Here is a 22,828-nt window from a genome sequence, read left to right as displayed (position 1 = left end):
TTTTGTTTGGAAGATCTATCCAGTGGTGAGAGAGGTGTGTTAAGATAGCCTAGTATTATTATGTTGTGGTCTATTTGATTTCTGGAATTGAGAAGGATTTGTTTGACGTACGTGGATGAGCCAATGTTCAGGGCATAGATATTTATGATTGTTATGTCTTGCTGATTTATGCTTCCCTTAAGCAGCATGTAATGTCCTTCTTTATCCCTTCTGACTAGTTTTGGCTTGAAGTCCACATTATCTGAAATGAGGATGGATACTCCAGCTTTTTTGCTGTGTCCGTGTGCATGGTATGTTTTTCCCCATCCTTTCACCTTTAGTCTATGGGTCTCTTTCTATGAGATGAGTCTCTTGCAGGCAGCATATTGTTGGATTTTTCTTTTTAATCCAATCTGCCAGTCTATTCTTTTGATTGATGAGTTCAGGCCATTAACATTCAGGGTTATTATTGTGATATGATTTGTATTCCCAGTCATTTGACTCATATTTTTTTTTTGACATGATTTGGTTTCTCCTTTATTTGGCTATTCCTTTAGGCTAGCGCCTCCTGTTGCTGATTTGCATCGTTGTTTTTCATCTCTTCCTCATGGAATACTTTGCTGAGAATGTTCTGTAATGCTGGCTTTCTTTTTGTAAATTCCTTTAGCTTTTGTTTATCATGGAAGGATCTTATTTCATCGTCAAATTTGAAGGTAAGTTTTGCTGGGTATAAGATTCTTGGTTGGCATCCATTTTCTTTCAGGGCTTGGTAAATGTTGTTCTAGGCCCTTCTAGCTTTTAGGGTCTGGATTGAAAAATCTGCTGATATTCTTATTGGTTTCCCTCTGAATGTAATTTGATTCTTTTCTCTCGCGGCCTTTAAAATTCTGTCTTTATGTTGTATGTTAGGTATTTTCATAATAATGTGCCTTGGTGTGGGTCTGTTGTAATTTTGTATATTTGGAGTCCTATAAGCCTCTTGTACTTGGTTTTCCATTTCATTCTTCAGATTTGGGAAATTTTCTGTTATTATTTCATTGAATAGATTGTTCATTCCTTTGGTTTGTTTCTCTAAGCCTTCCTCAATCCCAATAATTCTTAAATTTGGCCTTTTCATGATATCCCATAATTCTTGTAGATTCTGTTCATGATTTCTTACCATCTTCTCTGTTTGGCCAACTTTGCTTTCAAGATTAAATAATTTGTCTTCAATGTCTGAGGTTCTGTCTTCCAGGTGTTCTATCCTATTGTTTATGCTTTCTATGGAGTTTTTAACTGGTTTATAGTTTCCTTCATTTCAAGGATTTCAGTTTGTTTTTTTTTCAGTATCTCTAACTCTTTATTGAAATGATCTCTTGCTTCCCGTATTTGCTCTTTTAACTGTTGATTGGTGCGATCATTTAATGCCTGCATTTGCTCTTTCATCTCCTCCTTCAATGCCTTCATTTGCTCTTTCATCTCCTCATTTGCTTCTCTGATTGTTTTAATTATGTACATTCTGAACTCCCTTTCTGACATTTCTTCTGCTGTGCTGTCGTTGGGTTTTATTGATGTAGTATCTAGGTTTGTTTGGGACATTTTCTTCCCTTGTTTTCTCATATTGGTCGGCTGTCAGTGGGACCCTGAGATATTGCAGATTTCCTCTATTGGCTTATAGTGTCCCGGTAGATTTCCAGTGTATTGCCTCCCAGCCTTCAGTAGCCTGAAGTCTTGGAGGAACTTGATAATGCAGTGCTTCTGAAGAAAGCTGCCCCTAGCCCCCTACTGGTTCCAGAACTTGGAGCTGGCTCTGTGCGGAAGGGCTCTCACTGGGGGCCTGCACCCTGCAGCTGGCCATGTGGGAGGAATCCACTACCGGAGTGTGGAAGGCTACCTGGGGAAGACTCTAGCTGCCCTGCTCTCCTCCGATAAGCCACCTCTATCTGGGCCTGCCACCCGGGCCGAGCTTTACCCAGTGGGCAGACTCACCCGTGGCTCTATTTTAGTCCGAGTCTCTCAATGTCTCCCCTTCTTAACTCCTGGGTTCTGGAGCGACTGGAGATGCAGTCACCCTCTAGTCCGCCATCTTGGATTGCCCCCTCTTCTTTCATTCTCTTATTATTAACATGTATTTTCATGATCAGGTCAATCGTATTTTTTTCCTCCAATTTTTCTTTTATATACAGAGTTTGTCTTTCTTCACATAAATTTTTGAATATCTACATCTATTTTCTTAGAATAAGGTAGACTGAATTTTTCTTTTTTCTTCTTCTTTTTTTTTTTTTTAATTGCCTCAAGACAGACTCACTGGGGGTAATTGGGATCTTATAATGTTTTCTTATCATTCAAAACTATGAAATATCTCCAAGAAGTTTATTAAACTTCTATTTATATACCTTGCATCTTTATGGTGACATTAATTCCTGTAGACTTTACATAAAATATTTTTGCTTTTCTTATTATTTCTGTAGTTTAAATAGCATTATTTATTATTTATATAACAAAAGGTTGATGAGATTGAAAAGATCTTTTATTTACTAACAAACATTTTTATACTTGTTTATTAGTTCTAATAGCTTATGGGTTGACTCCAAAGTTATTTATAAGTATATGATGATGTTATATAAAAAATAATTTTAATCTTTTATTATTCTCTATATCACCTATTTATTCATATCACCTACTTATTTTTCTTTCCCTATAACATTGGCCAAGATCTTTAGTCCTATGTGTGAAAGTAGCAGTAATTGTTAGTTTCTTTCTTTTTTTTCCCCAAAATGAAAGTATTGCTCTTTTAGACTTGGAGTTCTCAGTTGTTTGCTTGTACCTTTTTCTTATTTTCCTGATAAATCCATTTAAAGCTACAAAGTTTCTTTTAAGAACTACCTTTAGGTTTTTTATTTCCTTCTTTTATGTTTTTAAACATTATCATACAATTTAGATCTGTGTGTGTTTACAATTAAGGGAAGAATTTTACATTGCACAAAATTTAGAAATACTAGTTTTTTTATACAAAATTTTCAATGTAATATTTTCACCACCTATTAGCTCTAAATATTATTTAAACTATTTCAGAATTTCCTTTGTAACTCAGAACTACACTTCTCTATTTCTGCCTCAGTAATACAGACTGGAAAGGTTGGTAAGATTTCACACAATAAAAAAGAAACAGAATAAAACTGTCCATAATCTCAGAAATAGAATAATGAATTTAGTTTTACCAGTAATGTTTAGTTTTCTACAACACATTTAAGTATTGTTGGTAATGTAGCATAAAACTATATAGCAATAGAGTATATAATAGGGATCAGTGGTTATTGTTGAATACAGGTCTTTCAGAATATTTTATAAATGAAGAATATTATATTAAGTGGAAGGATAGTAGTTTCCCATAAGACATATTGGATGTGAGAATATGTGGTACATCAAAAAATGAATGAAGAAAAAAAGAGAGGGAAGAAACGTAGGGAGGAGGAAGGTAGGGAAAAAAGGAAGGAAGAAAAGAAAGAAACTTAAAAGACTGTTTCGGTTTTTTGCCTGACCTGAGAAGCATCTGATTTTTCTTTCAAAGCTTGCAAGGTGATTCTGAGATGCAACCAGAGTTTGGGACTACTATGGTAAAAGGATTAATACAGTACACATTGATTTTAGGATTCATTCTACTTAGAGTGTAAAACTGAGGACCAAAAATATAATATTCTTCCTCTAGATTCTATTAAATGAAAGAAAAGTAGAAATTAATGGTATTTTCATAAGCTCTAATGTAATATTTGTAAAATTGAGTGGTTCCTGTCTGGTTTATAGGGATTTTTGTTTGATTGATTTTCTTTTCAATTGTTTTCTTTGGTGATTTTTATTGGTTTGGGAAGCATTGTTGTAAGTACTATTCTTGAGTCTCTTAAAAGGATTACAATGAGGAGGCAGAGTAGGGTAAAAGAGTTTCTCAGTTTTTCAATACTCTACCTGATGTCAAACCTTGGTAAATATTTTAAAATTTATTTTATAAATCACCTTATTTGGGGTTCTCCAGAAGATGAACCAATAGGGGAGGATAGATACATAGAGGACAGATAGAAAGACAGAGAAGAAGGAATTTGATAGGGGAATTGACTCAAGTAATTATGGAGGTTACAAAATTCAACATTAGGGCTATAAACTGGAGACTCTGGGATGCCAGCAATGTGACTCAGTCTTAAGTCCCAAAGCCTTTGATATAGGGCAGGCATGGTACAATTCTTTGTGCAAGACTGGAGATTTGAAGACCTGTGGTACCTTTGGTGTAAATCCGGGAGTCCAAAGCCCAGGGACTTGGAGATCTGATTTCAAAGGATAAGAGTTTTGTACCAGGTCCAGAAGAGGCCAATTTTCCTGTGTTATTTTTGTTCATTCTTGCCCCCTGTGAGTAGATGGTGCCCATAATGAGGGTCGACTTTCACCACATAGTTCCTTCAAACTCACCAATCTCCTCTGGAAATGCCATCACAGTAATACCCCCAAATCATGCTTTACCGGTTCTCTAAGTATTTCTTAATTTAGTCAAGTAGACATCTAAAATTAACTATCACATATATCCTAAAATTGTAACATTGCACGCATTCTGTAGTACATTTTTCCTTTATAGTTCCAGATTTTGAAATGATTAGTTTTTGTCATTTTTTAAATTTAATATTATCTTAGTGGAAAATCAGAAGAACTACAATTGGGCTGCTAAACATATGTACCTTATTAGTACTACATCATTATACTAGCTTATTAAATCTAGCTATTTCATGTCTCCTTTACACAGTTCCATTTTAATAAATCACCCCAGATTCCCTGCTTTTAAAATACAACTCAAAAGAGTAAGCAGATTTTCTAATTTTCTCTGGAATGCAAGTTATGCATCCTGCTTGTTTACATTCATTTCAATATGAGCCAAGTACTTTGTTATCTTCTGTTTGTCAATAAGTAATTCAACAAGGTCTTCTTCACATCCAAGCTATCCACTGTTCTTGCATTTTTCATGTTAACGACAGATTTTTTAAATGAGTTGAGGATTTAAGCCTTTTTCTGAGTCATTAATTTTACACACTTCGTGATTTATTAAGTGCTCTATATTCCTTGGTAATAATACTGATTCTAGGAGTTAGGAAGAAAACCTGTCTTGCTGGTCTTTGCACTATAAACTTAACTAATGCTATATTTTATTTTGATTCTCTTTTCTTTTTTTAAGAGTGCTGTAATTCATTTTTAAATAATACATAACTTGTGAAAGTTAAGCATATTTTAATGTATACATTTTTAATTTAAATTAACTTTTTAGTTTAGAATAGTTGAAGTGTTTTTTTTTTTTTCTAACAGCCAGAATACAAGTATTCTTAAGTTCTGATATTGAAGGATATTTTATCTCCTTCCAAACTTTTTGATTTAAATATTCTTTTTCATTCAAAAAGATAGAAAATAGAAGTTTTCAACTTTTAAAATATAGTGATATCTCACATTTATTGCATTAACATGAGGTATTTTTGCAGTTGTGGGGACTGAATTCAGGGGTGCTCCACAATGACTTACATCCCCAGGTCTTTAATTTTTTTTTTTTTTTTTTATTCTGAGGCAGAGTCTTCCTAAATTGCTGAGGCTGATATCAAATTTACAATCCTAAATAAGGATCCAGAGATGCTGGGATTATAATTGTGAGCCCGTCAGAAGATAAACATTTTATACGCTGGGTCACAGTTTATTTCTATAGTAACACAGTGGTATGATTGTCCTTTTTTCCAGGTGTAGAAGTCAAGACAAAGTTCAGTATGTCACTTATACCTGATATAATAGGTATTAGTTATCCTTGTATAAATAAATTGCAAGGAAACAAAACATACAAAGCACATTTAAAATTACTGCATTTTCCAAACAGTGTATGTACAGAAGGATGTCCACTGAAACTTTATGGATATGGTTTTAAGAAAAACCCTAAATTATGTCATTCCTCTTAAATAAGAAAAACACCTTCTTTGTTATTTTGTTTAACTATATATAGTAATATTTGTCCAAGATATAACTTGATCCTGTAATTTTGAAACTTAAAAGACTACATTTTTAATAATGTTCGAACAATGGGCTTCATGCTTTTACTTTGTACCCAGCCTGAAAATTACAAAGTACATAATTCTGCAGATACGACATTCTAGCAAAGAAAATTTCTAGTGACAGCAAACCAGAGGTAGTTATGGGAGAAGGATGACTTCCAAGGGGCAGGAATAAATCTTTTGGGGTATTGAAAATGTTTCACATCATGATTGTGGTATTGATTACGTAGCTGTATTCATTTATTGAAATTAACCAAATTGTTGACTTAAAAATTAATTTTCTAGTATTCTAATAAAATTTAAAAAATATTTCTCATAATTTATAGGTAAGAATCTAAAACAGGAAAAAATGGCAGGCCAATATTTTGAGGAATTGTTTTAAAAAGTTTATGCACTATGTATCTTTGACTTATTTCTACAAAATTTTTACTTCCTATATTAGTTCTCTGAAGAGTTGGAGTTCTGATTTAATAGATTTAGTGAGATGATTGGAAATTAAACCTTCTCATTAAAAAAAAAAAAGTCCCAGAAATGCTAGGCTACACATTCTTTTACATAGTCCACCATTTCTCTTTTGTAGCCTTAAATTTACATTGGGAACATTTTAAGATACACTTAAAAATCAACAAATATATGAAAAAATGTTCTACATCACTAGCATTTAGAGAAATGCAAATCAAAACTACTCTAAGATTTCATTGCGCTCTAGTCAGAATGGCAATTATCAAGAAATAAAGTAACAGCAAATGTTGGTGAGGCTGTGGGGGAAAAGGTACAATCATACGTTGCTGGTGGGACTGAAAATTGGGGCAACCATTATGGAAAACAGGATGGAAATTCCTCAGAAAACTTGGAACAGAAGCACAATTTGACCCAGCTAACCCACTTCTTGGTTTATACCCAAAGGACTTAAAATCAGCGTACTACAGTGATGCAACCACATTAATGTTTATAGCAACTCAACTCACCATAGCTGAACTAAGGAACCAGTCTAGATGCCCTTCACCAGATGAATGAATAAAGAAAATGGGGTATATATACACAATGGAATATTACTCAGCCTTAAATAAGAATGAAATTATGACATTTTCAGGTAAATGTATGGAGTTAGAGAATATCATGCTAAGCAAAATAAGCCAATTTCCAAAAACCAAAGGTTGAATGCTTTATCTCATATGTGAATGCTGATCCCTAATGGGGGGTGGGTAGGGAAGAATGGAGGAACTTTGAATAGGGCAGAGGGGACTGGGTGTGGAGGCAGGAAGGATAGTAGAATGAATCAGACATCATTATCCCTTATGTATATCATGTACAACAAGAAGAATGATAAGTTATGCCCCAGTTATGTACAATGTGTCAAAATGCATTCTAATGCCATGTATAATTAGTTAGAACAAGTTAAAAAACGTATGAATTGTCTTTAATGTGAGGAGTTTCAAAGCATTTAAAGGATTATGATTTTATTTTATTGTTCTTTAGGATACATTAAATCTGCTTTTGGTATAGAATGTTCTGATTCAAGAACTATGTATACTATAGTATTTGATAGAGTTTAATAGTTGAATACAGGTCTGCTTAACATTCCCTTTGATGTTAGTGAAAGTTGTATAAAAACTCATGTTTGTCTGTACTTGGAAATGAATCAAGCCATGAGAACATGGCTTATTTTATCAAGCACTTCTTATTGCTCTAAATAAGCTATACTCTATGCCAAATTTTCAATTAAATTATTTTGTTTATAGTTTCTACACATGTATTTGCGTCTACATATAAAATTATTTCATAGTTCTAATTTTTTAACAATCTTCTGAAAAATCTCTCCCTGGAATCTAGGGAAGTAGCTCTGTGGTATTACCCTTGCCTAGCATCAGCAAGAACCTTGGTTTAATCCCCAGAACAGGGGAAAGGAAGAAACAAAAAAGGGCCTCTGCTATCCTTTGTATCTATAGAACTGACAGTATGTTTTCTTCTTTCTGTTAATGTGGTGAATAATATTGATTAATTTTCTAATGCTAAACTAAACTAGCATTACTGAGATAAACAACACTTTACCATATTGCATTTGTCCTCTTTCAGTATTACTTGGATTAAGTTTGTTAGTGTTTTGCTGAGGTTTCTGAGTATATTGGTGTGTAATTTTCTTGTTCCTGTAACTAACATGTCGTGTTTGATATTGTAGATATGCTAGAAAATACATTCCCCTATTTTCTAATGGGTTTTAAGATTTTTTTCCTCCCTTAAATGTTTGAAAAAATTGTTTTAAATATCACAGTCTGGAATTCTATTTTGGGGAAGTTTTTGACTAAGAATTTAATATTTTTGTGTAATATGAGGTATTTAAATTCTGTATCTTCTTGTGTCAACTTTGGCAAGTTGTGTTTTCACAAGAAAAAAAGAAGGTTTCCATTTCATGTAAGTTGTCAAAATGATTGGCATAAGGCAATTTATGTTATTCCATTATTATCCTTCAGTGTCCTTTGAATCTGTGATGATATTCATTTTTTCCCACTTTATACATTGGTAATTTGTTTTTTTTCTTTATTTTTAATTTGCTTTGCTAGGGTTTTATATATTTATATATTTTATCAATTATCTATAATTAAAATAGAATTTTAAAAGTCTTTGTGGTCTCCATCCTGATGTGGTCCTGCTAATCAGAGATGAAAAGAATTAAGAGAATATAGTCAAAGGTTATGCCCTATCCCTCCCTGAAGAAGTTTCCTGATGAGACAGCAAGGGAGCCTGCTTCCATTGGTCTCCTGAGGAGAGCCCCCTCAGGTTGGGGTGTTGTTCTAAACCAGTTTTTCTGGTCTCTTGGATAGTGGCCATCAAAATTTTAGCCAGGCATTTTGGCAGACCAACTCCAATAGTTGGAAGTTCCTGTTTATATTTTAATGTAAGTTTTAGTGAACATGGTTAAAATATTTTTTAACCATTTTTTTTCCAGGTTGGTAATCAGGCCAAGTTTAGATTATGTTTCCCATGACAAGGCTAACAATTTAAACAATAGGCAGAAATAAAAAGAAGGTGAGAGACAAGAATTTTGGTGAGTTGGAAAAAACCATTAGAAACAAACCAAGGTAGAGATTAAGATAAACAACAAACAGGACAAGATGGACATTCTCTCCTCTACTGGATCCCAGTCTCCAGATCGTCCTTATGGTCCATTTACCAGAGTGCTTGGGCTTTGACTGAAGCATCAACAGACTCATGGTCACTTGATACACCTTTGGGCATTACAATCAAGTACTTCAAAAGAAAGAATTTCTTGGAAATATTTACAACCAAGCGTTTGATACAACCCCTGAGGAGAGCCCCTGACACACTTGAAAGATTTACAATCAGGCACTCAAAACCTCTAAGGAATTACAACCAAGTCAAACAAGGAGAAAAATGAGGTACCTCCAAACACATGCAGTTCTGTCCTTCTTCAAAGCCTCTGGAATTACAGGCGTGAGCCACACCAGGTGTTCTTTTATGGGCAGGCTCCAGTTGGTCATCACAGGAGGTCCAGACCCTCACAAAGCAGAGAACACTCCCACCGCTAGAGAGGAAGGGTACCTCTCTCTGCTTCAGAGTATCCAGGACTCATGTGCACCTGAAAGCTCTAACCTTGACTCCAGTGATCATCTTGCTGGGGCCTTCAAAATGTTATTGTGAGATTGCAATAAATCCCCAAGTCGATCTTAAAGCAGGAGATGGAATCATCTTTATTCACCAGCTGGTGGGACAGAGGGGAAGGCTGTAAGTCTGCACCCTTCAACCTCTCCAAGGGTTAGAGTACACCTTTTATGCCATAAGCAAAGCATGTCAGTTCATTAATCATAAGTGACTGTTGCTATGATAATCAGAGAATGGTTACTAACATTTAGACAAATGTTAGGGTACACAGACCAAGGAAAATGGAACCCAGAGGGAGAACAATCTTACATTGTATAAGAATTGCCATTTTGTGTTGCCAAACATGCTATGCTAGGCAACTATTGATGGGTACAGAGGTGGAGTGTCATTTCCTACATGACATGGAGTCTCCGGGTAAAATGGAAACTGTTAGTTCATTGCTCATATAGCCTGGCCCCCAACAATCTTAAATGAAATTGTGTTTGTGAGCAAAGATTTATAAGAAATCAAGGGGTTATCCATGTAGATCCCAGTAAAGAAAATTCCAAACAAAGGGAACAGTGATAAGACCTTTAGGTGAAATCCAGTCTTGGCATATTACAGTACAGGAAAGAAGTTCTCTGGGTTAGAACGCAGACAAGGGAGAGGATAGTAGGAAAGGAAGTTAAGAATATAACCAGGGGACAATTAAAATGTATGGCTTTGAATAAATGGTTAAACATTTCAGGACTTGGAACAGACCAGTAATATTATCTCTATTAGACTTTTAAATATCCATCTTATTATTCACGTTAAAATATATCTTAAGTAGGATAAGGGGAATATTCACTTAGAAATGCACTATAGTATTATAGGTGATAGAAAATAATATGACTTGGAAAAGTTTTTTAACTAAAGTTTTGGAAACTACCCAGCATGTACCAGGGAAGTAGCCTTAAAATAGGCCAGATGCCCTCAGTCTGAAGGTATCTGAAGGTAGAGGCAGTACAATTCCCTGACAGTTTAGATATGAATTGCAAAAAATAGAGATACCTCAATGCACTGATCAAAATTATGTTAATTAGAACACTAATGTATCTAAAGCAAGTGTTATATTCTCAAACTATTTATGAACAGCTGAAGCATGAAGTTGAAGGGATTTGGTTTAAGGTCATTAAGTGGCAGATACAAACTGCTAACCTATATGAGAGAGTCTATCTGCGTTCACTGGTCTACTCTTAACCGGCTAGTTACTCATATATGACACAGATTTTAAAGCAGTTAAAGTATTTTGAAATTTGAAAACAAAATTAAATTTGACATTAAATTTGAATTATTTGTACTTGTGGGAGAGAGATGGGAGTGAAAAATGAGAAAACTGATAGTGGATATATTTGTTGGCATATTACAGAGTTTCTACAGTTAAAATATTTGTAAATTTTTTCCCATAATATTAATAGATAGTGTAGAGAGGACAACTTATTCAGGGAAGTCCAGAAGATTCAAAATATTCTGAATGACAATAGTGAAAATTGGAAAGTAGATTTCTCAGTCCTGATTTAGTAATGTAGGCAACTGTAAAAATCACCTAATCTCTTTTTTTAGACAGGAAGTTTGGCAGGAGCTTTCCTTGCCGACAACAAATTTGTCTCCTGGCAGTAGTGATTTGTAGCAGCTGCTGCAAATCAGTAATAATTTGGGCTCATTCCATTGCACAGGTGTGGAAAGCCTAGAATTTAAGAGGTTTACAGACTCTGGACTGCACTCACCAGTAATGAACAACTTGAGCAACTTTTTTTTTCTTTGTAGGATTTATTGTTATTTCAGAATCTAGAAGTCTCTTTTTTTCAGGGTCAAAATGATTGGTCAAATAAAAATGCCTGCAGATTCTAGCTACTCCTCTCTTTTCACCCAGGAGAAAGGAAAAGTGAGAATTAAGATAGGGTTTTCTTTATAATTGCTTTCATGAATCTTTATTTTAAGAGTAGTGGGAAATTAGAAACTTTTATCTCTTCAAAGTGAATATCCTGTGTATGCTATTTTTTTGTGTGTGTTGCCATATTCCTTAGCACTAGATCTCACTAAGGTTAAAGGCAAGAACTTATTTTTTTCTTCTTAACATTAATATCCTTACACACATGCCAATATATAGGCCAAAACATTTGGGCTGGTGTGACATACTATTACTGCATCTGATGTACTTACTATTCACACTATTAATATACAATAGGTCCATTTGCCTATCCCTTATTCTATAGAGTTCACAAGTCTTTTCAAAATTGCACATTATTCTTTTAATCAGCAGGTAAATTATCTAGATCATGGTATTTACATCCTTAGTGTGTATTTAGTGTGGGAATATATTGCTATGGCAATTCCCACCAGCAGATATTTTAATACTTTCTCGTCAAATTAATAAGAAGTTCCCATATTTACAAATATCATGATTAGGTTTTCTTTTGAAAAGTCCAAAGTTATTTGCCTGTTTTTACCATTACAGAGGAAAACAAGGAAATTATTAAATTATGATTATCTTATTCTAATAATGAGCACTACTTTGTACTGGGTACTATATAAGAGTACTTCATTAATTGAAGAGAAATTTTTCTTGGACTTATTTTATACAATTCTTGTATTGCAAAAATGATAATAATATAAAACTAATATTTATCAAGTGCTTATTATATTTCAAGAATTTAACATTGTTTTATTTAATCATTGAAGGATCTTATGAGTTCAAAAGACAGGATTTGAATACATGCCATTTGAGTTTAAAGGTTTTGTGACAACCTGCTTCATTTCACCAAGTCAAAGTTTATTGCTTTGAATACATTCGCACATTATATTTTGTAACTTTTGACACTATAATTATAAAAATATTGATAAATCATAGGCTGATGGTATTGTATTAATGATAGAACTTGTATGATATTTAAAAATATGATTGAAAGATACTATAATATGTGTATTATGGTGTGTATATCTATATAAATACATAATAGTTATCCTTTTTAAAAAGATGATAGGAAACCGATCTTCTTTTCTTACAAAATTTTATATAGAACATTACAAAAACAGTAAAGCAAAATAAATCAGAGCAAAACTGATTCCCTGAGGGAGATCTGATAATAATGTTTATATTTACCAGACCTAGATAGCTCAAACTTTTGCCTAGGATCATGATGCAGCCAGCAATAGCTGCTCAAATAGAATGCAATTAAATACTTGGCCACATATAGACACCAGTTGATATTTGTAAACATTTTTTATATTGCCATGGTACTGCTGTGAATTATTCTCCCATGTGGTGTTTATTTCTTGTACCCTTATGGTTATTGACTCTGCCATCAGCAATTCTCTCACATTGTGATTCCACAATGTTCCGTTGTTGTGATTGGCAAAGTCACAGAATGGCTATAATTTCTGGAAGATTCAATCCTGAAAATTTCATAGGCAAGCATGATGTTTACTGCAAAATTTACTCAGCTCTGTTCTGATGTAATAAATAGTATTATAAATAACTTCTATAATACTTTGCCCTAAAATGTCTTTTAAAAAGTTGTTTTTCACTTATACAGAGAAAATAGTAAGGCATGTAAATCACTTAGAAGAGAAGCATACTTTTGAATTTTTTTATTATAGAATTAGAGACCCAATTTGCAAATATTATGAACTAATTTTGAAAATGATATGTTTTCATATTCTCCTTGATTAACTTCAATTATTTCATAATATAATATTAACTTCTTTAGTGAAGCACCGATGTTTACTCAGAGACCTTATTACAGTCATTTAAAAAATACAATTTTAACACAATAAATCCAATTACAAATCACAAAACTGGAGATCTAATATTAGATTCCTATGTAAACTTACCTCTTTCACTTTTGCTTGCCTCACACTATTGTTATGTTCTTTAACTGCATACATGTCCCTATGGTGACATAGTGGTTTTCATCTCTGAAACTGGGGTCTTCTTAATACTTTTTTGCCTCTATTTTTTAAAAATTGTAATACAGTTAATAATAAATGTTTTCCCATCCTTGCCCACTAATTCTAATACCAGTGCCACTACTGGGTTATTTTCCACTGAGAGATTATCATCTTCGTTGTTTCCATGGGTTGACTTTTTGTATCTAAAATCTGATTGGATGCCAGACATTGTGAATTTTACTTGCTGGGTGCTAGATATATTTATATACACAAATACTGGTTGTGGTTGCAGACAAGTTATTTGAAAGTCATTCAGGCATTTCCTTTAAAATTTGTTAGAAAGATGCAGAGCAGAGTTAAATCTATTAATGCCTATTTAGCATTAATAACCTACTGATTTTTATGCCAATTTCCTATAAATTAGGACTTTCTCCAGTCTGACTGAGAAGATGCACTATCCTGATGCTGTGTCAGAACTGTGCATTTTAACCCTTGCAGATCAAACACACACACACACACACACACACACACACACACACATACACACACTGCTTTGGGTAATTCTCTCATCTGCTTGCTCTGATCAAGACTGCTGAACACTTAAGGACAATCTTCTGTAGATCTCTTGAATCTCTTCCTATGCAATCTTCCCCTAATTTGTAATTTATTCTAGGAATTCCCTCTTTGATCTTATTGGAGTTATACCTTCGTCTTCTCAACCCTGGGACCCTGGCACATGTTCTGCCTGGACACTACACCTTGCATATGACTTGGGAAATGTACCGAAGCAAACGGATGCCTGTATTTGCGTTCCATTTTTCTGAAAGGATTGTACTTTATTTTCTGGAATCTACTATCACAAACACACTTAAAAAATTGTTTGCTTTTGTCATTGTCCTTGTTCTTTATTTTCAGGTGGGAAGGTAAATCCAGTCTGAAACCATTAAACAATAAATAAGAAATGGTCCAAAATTGTGCTCTGCTTGCAAAATAACAGAATTGGAAGAAAGACATGAGATATGTGCATTGCTGGCAAAAAAAAAAAAAAAAAAAAATTATTATTCACAGAGAAAGTAGCAACTGAAATAACATTGCAGCAGTTGTTAGTGAACCCTGATTTCCAAGAGTAGTATGGTAGAGTCTGGAATTGCCTGCATATGCAGTAGATGTGTGCTGTAGGAGAGAAACTCCAAGTTTAAGGAATTTTATCTTATATCCAGACTACTGGAAAGCATGTGAATTTTCTCTCTATTTATAATTTGAGATGGTAATAGGTAATGTCTCCATTTCTTTTCCTCTATAACTAAATTTGCTCCTGTGAGAATTCTTGTTTCACCTTTCCAGTTTTCTGGAGCTTCAAAAATAAAGTTCCATAATACAGGAAATATTTTTTCCTGGATGTATAAAAATATGTTATGGAGAATTGTCTCCTACCATCTGATCCCTGTTAGCCCATCTTAATTGGAAGTGAATATTCTTTATAACTTCTTAACAAGTCACAAAGAGAAACTTCAGAGTCTTACAAGGAGATTTTAAAGTTAGGACAATAACATGATGCCCACTTGGAACATACTGGTGTTAGTGGACACCTACATGCCTTACCATCCTAAGGAAAAGAGATTTAGAGACAACATAAAACATAGAGTTCTATCTACTGAGCAATACTTTCATCTGGGGTTGTGCTTGTACTCAGTTCCCATTAAGTGACTCTGAAATCAACAGTGCATGAGTACTACTGGGACTCTAAAGATTAGACATCTCATTCAGTCAAGTTTAACTCAGTGGTTAGAAACCCTAGGAAACTGGTCCCCTGCCACTAGAAGAGCATCTGAATAAACAATGAGAGTTTTAAATTTATATATATATGTATATAACCGTAACATACACACACACACACACACACACACATATATATATATAAATATAACTAAACCATAACATACATATATATATATACATATATATATATGTATATATACATATATATATGCATGTGTATATATATACATATGGTATATATATACATATATATATATATACATATGGTATATATATATACATATATATATATACATATGGTATATATATATACATATGTATATATATATATGGTTTAGTTATTAGGTGTCCCCAAAAATCTCATGTGTAAGATAACGTAAGAAGGTTTAGAGATGAAGTGATTGGGTTATGAGAACCTTAATCAAATCACTGAATTAATCCCCTGGAGGGATAAGATGAGTGGTAACTGTAGGTTGGTTAAGGTGTGGCTGGAGAAGGGGAGTCCCTGGGGGTGTGCCTGTGAAGTGTATATTTTGTATCTGGTGAGTGGTCTCTATCTCTGCTTCCTGACTGCAATGCCCTGAGCCAATTTTCTCTATCATACTCTGTCTTTGGTGAACTGAACTTAGTCTCTTTCTGTTTTCTGATCATCATGTGAGTCGCTTTCCTTTGCCACACTCTTTTTTTCCATGATGTTCTGCTTCACCTCAAGCCCCAGGAATGGAATTGACTGTCTATGAACTGAGACCTCTGAAATTGTGAGCCCCTAGATAAATTTTTCTTCCTCTGAAATTGTTCTTTTCATGTCTTTTAGTCATAGCAGTGAAAAAACTGACTAAAACAAGATTTAAATAATTTTACCCTAAAACAAGTGAATCAAAATAACTTAGGCACAGTATTCTTATACTCAATAAAACTGAAAAAAATTTCATGACACTAGAGATATTAGGTGATACTGGAGAATTTCAATGGGAGAGAAAAACTTAAGTTGTGAAAGAGGTATTTCAAAACATTTAAAAGGTAGCAAATAGTATGCAATATCATCTGTGAATGTGCAGGCTGCCCCTATTAGAAGGAGCAGAGGCCACTGTTTTCTCTCTAAGAGGTGGAAAAGCCTCTGGGGAATCACAATATCAACATTAGTGTGCACATTATTCTGCTTTCTGGTTTAATGTGCAGAGATTACAATGTTCTAAAATGACAATCGAAGATGCAGAAACTCATTTGGGATTATAGTAATGTACATGTGTTTAATACTCATGCTAGCACAAGTAGGGGACACTTTCAGATCAGACTCTACTGGGTCCTTAGTATGAACCAATTCCTGGTCATTGAGAAGTACAAATACTTAAGAATTTTCACATAAATTTTATGAACAAGATCTTTATAGCCCTTGAATATTCAGACAAAGCAGTTACGGGCTTAATAGCACCAAACTGACTATTCTGGAATATCTTTATATCGTGATATGAATAGTATGTCTGAAGATTGACCACCATACAGAAGTAAGAGGCAAACATTCCCAGTATCTGAGGGAGAGGACATTGCAGTAAAACAGATAAACAGCAATAAGGAAATAGAACTGGACAATAGTAGTGGAAATCAATCATTACAGAGTCTGGAGGATCCCAAGCACAGCAGCCCTCAGGATAAAGACAACTGAGTTTTTTAAGCTTGTCTTGGTCAACTGAAACACATACAGAAAGACTGGAGTCACTGGAGAATCAAGATAGTAAAATTTTATCTCCAAGTTTTGGGTATCAATTTTTGTGAGGACTGAATGAAAAAAGATTAATTAAAAGTAACACCTTTCCAATTATGTATGTGTTTATGTATTTGTATGGGAATGCCAGAAGTGTCTCAGGAGGAAAGGGTTCCCTTGGTTCTTGTGTCCTGATCAGGCAGGATTACTGATGGCACACACACACAAGCAGCTGCACACAGAAGGTGTATAGAAAGTGAACTGGTACCCAGCAGTTCTCCCTGGAGTGAGGAGAGTGCCGATATTCCCCATGGTCCCGACTACACATCCCTTTAGTTCCGGGTTTTGTCAGATCCACGGATCTAATTGAGAACAACCAAGGTGATACGTTGATAGGTTTAATTTCTTAATGCTTAATTTGTTGGTTAGTTTATATTTTAAGGCTTATTTAGCTTGTGGGTAGGTGCAGGGTTGGGGAGTTTCCTTGTTCTGCCCTTGTGATTTGTAGGCTCCCTGTGATGGGGCTGCGGCATCCAGTTCTCTTGAGAGAGCTAACTGCACATCCTGTTTTATTGAAAAAGCTGATTTAATTTCCTCTTGACTGTGTCACTGTGAGCTCACATTGTTCCTGATTATCCCTATCTATTCTACTTATGGCATTTATACTATTACTAATCAATCACCAATGTTAAAAAAATCACATAAAATATATTTGTCTATAATTTTTAATTATGCTAAATTAAATAATATTACTACACATGATATAAACTAAGGACAGATTATTTTAATTTTTATATAAGTTAATTTACAAAGTATTCTCATGTACATTATCCCATGTTTAATTGACATTATACACAGTAAGAGACTATAGCACAATGAAATTTTTCTCAAGAACATAAAGCTTCTTTAGGGCAGAATTTTGCTAAAATTAGAATCACTGATCCAAAATCAATGATTTTTACAAGACGCAATTCAGATTTAAAAATAAAATATTGTAAAGAAAAATATTTTCATATTTTAGTAGTATGTAGAGAAATTTTATATCCTAACTTAAAGGTTAACTGACTAAAGAATCTATTCCTCCTTATTTTGGGTGTATAGCAAGATTATAAAAGAATCATTGTCTTAGTCATTAATTTGTTTATTTCCAACATTCTGCTTAATGTTCTTAGTAGCTTAATGACTTTAGAATAAATGTTACCTTATTCTAGATAAGATTGGAAGATGAACCAAAGCAAAACTCAGAGAATTTACTTCATTTTCATGCTATAATTTTAGTTGAAGTTAAAATTTTAAGATTACACTGAGTAGTATCCTAAGTATAGTCTACTTAAGAACTTCTAGAGTGTCTGCCTTCTGATAAATTGCACAGTTCTTATTTAGGATGATTGTCAGGGCACCATTTCAATGCAATGAATCTTAATGACTCTACCATTGATTAATTGCTTGCCTAATTGTGAAAACTGAATTAAATAAATTAGGAGCACGAAAAATCAATTTGTCAGCCTCACAGCCCAATTAAGTTATAAAGTTGACAAATACAGGTTCTAAGTTTAGGAAAAAAAAGTCTTCAAATGTCTCTTGGTAAGCTCCAACTTTTATTTAATTAGAAAGTGAGTCAAATTTCCTTCACACAGTAGTCCTATAAAAATATTCAACTTGATTCTTTCCTTCTTTTTAGCATCAACATCAATTTCTCTGGAGCAGTTTCTCAGATTTAATCGTTTTGAAAGTTTCCTCTGTTCTTATTCAATTTTATTCTTCTCCATCCACCTTCCAGTCTTTAACACCTGAAGTCACCATCTTGCACAGTAGGGCTAATTATCCTTCTCCAAGTGCCAGTGACTTTCTTGTGTCTTACTCTATAAGGTGTACAGCATAGTCACATTTTTGACCTGGAGCTAAAGGTTACCTGTGATCAAATACAGATTTATCCCATTGTTGCTCTGTTTCCAACCAATGCCATTATTCAACTGTCATGATCAATAATTTCCCGAAGTATTGAAAGTCAATCAAAATGACATTTTCATGGTTAATTTTTAATCAATCACATGTACTGTATTCCAGATACTGTTCTAGGTGTTCTACATGTAATAATTCACTTAACCTATTTCATAATGATTTTATGACATGGCCACCATATTAATCACCAGGTTTTTTTATCAGCAAATTGAATTGTGGAGAGGTCAACATCCTACAGCTAGAAAAAGGTCTGACTAGAATTAGAATCCCACCAGCATAGACTCTAGGAACTTTTGTTTACATGAGCATTTTGTTCCATAAAAAATTTCTTAAATTTTTTGTTATGACTGTACTGATATAAATATTAATGTATTAACTACTATATATTAAAACATGTTCCTTTATCAAAAAGTTCAATTTTTCTTCAAATTTTATAAGAAATTAAAATATTTGGGAGAATTTCTAAAAGTATTATGGGTTGTAAACACTTTGCAATTGTGGTTAATTTCTAAGTTGGCTTCATCTATCTGACATCAATCCTGTCTCTTAAACACTGTGTGCACTGTGTCTTCTCAGTTCTGTAGATTAAGAGATTTGTTCCCAACTACAAAATATTTTATATTGCTTTTTCTTTATTAATATTCATTATATTAAGCTCTATGATATGATAATCTGTATATGCCATACTTTTCTTAGTAAATCCAACCTTTTAAATATATGAATTATTAAAGCATCATATTTACTCTTGATATCAAAGTGCCAAGTTGTGTCTTAAAAGTACTGAATTTTAGTACATTTCTGCTGTATTTTTTGAAAAAGCAATAAATATAAAATATTTATTAAGTACTTATTTTTGCAAATACAACTCAAGTAATTCATATGCTTTACTGAAAAGTCCACTGGCTTGAAATGCCCAGAAATCACTTTATTATTGTTTCTTTGGATTCTTTTCCCATGTTCTATATTATCACTGTTTATAAATCTCACAGTTAGTTCCTTTTAATGAATCCTGCAATATCTACTATTTCATATGGAAATATATGGGTCCTTTTTTAGTTTCAAACATTATTGAATCCTCTAAGTGATTAACTTATGTCTCCTTCCTACACTATGTCCTTTCTAAATCTGATGTTCAGTGAGTTGATACTCAAAGACATAGTTCTTGATACCCAGCTTCAGTTCTGACTGATCTCATCCTTTGTTAGTCTCAATGTCAACCCACAAGATAATTACTGACAAATTATTAGAGGTATTTCCTTTCTCAGACACATTTACACATTAATAGATTATAACCTCATGACCAAAAAACTCCTCAAGTCCTGAGAATGTCTTTAAGAACCTTTTAGAAGATTTTTGTACTTTATGAAGCAGTTTTCAATGGTATAGGAGCCTATCCAATTTTTCCACCTTTCCTAACTAAGCTATTACCTTCATCTTCCTGTGTTTACAGTGTCCCCAGCAAATATTACTACTGATACTGAAAAGAATACAGTCTAAAATCAAATTTCCAGCACTACAATAAGCATATCACTTAATTGGCAAATTTTTGCTTCAATGAAGATGTGCCAATTAAAATTTTACTGTACTTTTTTTACATGCATACTCAGCTCATATCTCAACTTCCATAAACCACTCATGAAATACAAGAATTTTCAGACTCAATTAAGTCTTTTTTTGCTTCATTAAGTATAAATACATTACCCAATTCCTGTTAAGTTTTATGAATATATTTAACTGGTTTAGCCTTTGTTAGTTGGATGCAGAATGGTCTTGTCTATGGTATTATGAAATATGAGTTAGGGACATTTCTAGTAATGGAAACTCCTTAAAATTTCATCTAAGTATATCAAATGAAGAGTGTCTCTTAATGAACATTTACTTTAAGATTTATGGTATATTAAGATATCTATAGGACAGTAGGTATTGCATGGTCCTTGAGTTGTTCACTCTTATTTTCTGACATCAGTTTGCCCTATTACAATGTTTAATCTACAGAGGAATCTATTTTTCTGAGAAGATGAGCTAGAATATACTGATACAAATAGGGAAGTACTCAGTAACGCTATTTAGTTACTCTTTTAAATGTGATAATAAAATATTTGAACACATTCTGGTTTTAATGAGATCTAATGAAATGTTTTCCAACTTGGTCAGTCAAGATAATCATATGTGCAACTGTTAATAATAGCAATTATCAAGCACCAACTCCTACAAAAATTGGTGTATAAGGATGTACTTTGAGAAAATTTGTGGGTTTGTTTGTTTGTTTTGTTTTGTTTTTGTGGTGCTGGGGATTGAACCCTGGGCCCTGTGCTTGCCAGGAAAGCACTCTAGTGACTGAGCTATCTCCCCAGTCCCAAAAATTTTTGTGTTTTTAATTTTTTTTTTTTTTTCTTTTTGATCCCAGGGATTGAACGCAGGCGTAGTAAACCACTGAGCCATATCTCCAGCCCTTTTTCTGTTTTTACTTTGAGACAGGATCTCCCTAAATTGCTCAGGTCCTTGTAAAGTTGTTGAGGCTGGCTTTGTATTCAAGATCATTCTGCCTCAGCCTCTGCAGGTGCTCAGATTACAGTCATGCATGACCACTCCCAGTTTAATAATTTCCTAAGATAATTTTAATGAGAGTATTAGCTTAAAAGAATACATTGGGGAAGGTGAATATATTGAAAGCTTTTAATGTAAGTACAGTTTGCATAGTCTTTACCTGAAATTCTTGAGACCAGAAAGGTTTTGGAGTTCAGATATTTTTGGACTTTTGAATATTTACATCTACATACAGATATATCTTGGGTCTAGGATTCAAATCTCAGCACAACTTTTATTCATGTTTCATATACATCTCGTACACATAGCCTGAAGGTAGTCTTATACAATATTTTTAGTGTGTCTGCATTATGACTCCAACCTATCACATGAGAATAGGAAGGCAAATTTCCATTTTTGGTATCATGTTGCCCCTCAAAATGTTTCTAAATTTGGAGTGCTTGAATTTAAGAGTCTCAAATTGGGGTACTTGAAATAGACAAAATACTAAAAAATATTATTTCATTGATGGGTATTTATTTGAAAAGTGAAAGAAATGAATGAATTAAGACAATGTGAAGACTAAGGAGTAGACACCAAAGCAAATGATAAGAGAAACATTTCAGAAAAATCATGGGCTTTACAGAGAAGCAGCTCTATAGTATTTTAGTTTTCAAACAATGGAAGCAGTAGGTGAGAGGTTGGGGGTCATATCGGAATTCTAAAAGATCTCAGAAATCACATTTGAGTTGAAGAACTTTATTTTAACCAAAGTAAACACACACAAAAACTGACCAAAGAAACCAAGATCAAGTCAAAGCCTAAAATTTGAGTTGAAGCTTGTGTTGTTCTAAAATGACCTCATTAAGAGCAATTACATAAGGTACATGTTAAGGCACATTCTTTCAGTATTCAATGCTTATCTTAAAGTGCAGTATTTTTTCAATTAATATCTAACTATAATTCAGCTCAGTTCACAATAGCTAAACTATGGAACCAACCTAGATGCCCTTCAATGAATGAATGGATAAAGAAAATGTGGTACATATACACAATGAAATATTACTCAGACTTAAAGAAAAAGGTAATAGTGGCATTTTCAGGTAAATGGATGAAGCTGGAAAATATGCTAAGTTGAATAAACCAATCCCCCAAAACCAAAGGCGGAATGTTTTATCTCATAGGTGGATGCTGATCCATAATGAGGGGTGGTAAGGAAGAATGGAGAACTTTGGACAGGATAGAGATGAGTGAGGGGAGGGGAGGGGGTGTGGAGGTGGGAAGGATGGTAGAATGAGTTGAA

This window comes from Sciurus carolinensis, chromosome 5, assembly GCF_902686445.1.
Source record: "Sciurus carolinensis chromosome 5, mSciCar1.2, whole genome shotgun sequence".
Classification (NCBI taxonomy): domain Eukaryota; kingdom Metazoa; phylum Chordata; class Mammalia; order Rodentia; family Sciuridae; genus Sciurus; species Sciurus carolinensis.
The sequence above is the reverse complement of the archived record's forward strand: the minus strand, read 5'-3'. Positions refer to the sequence as shown.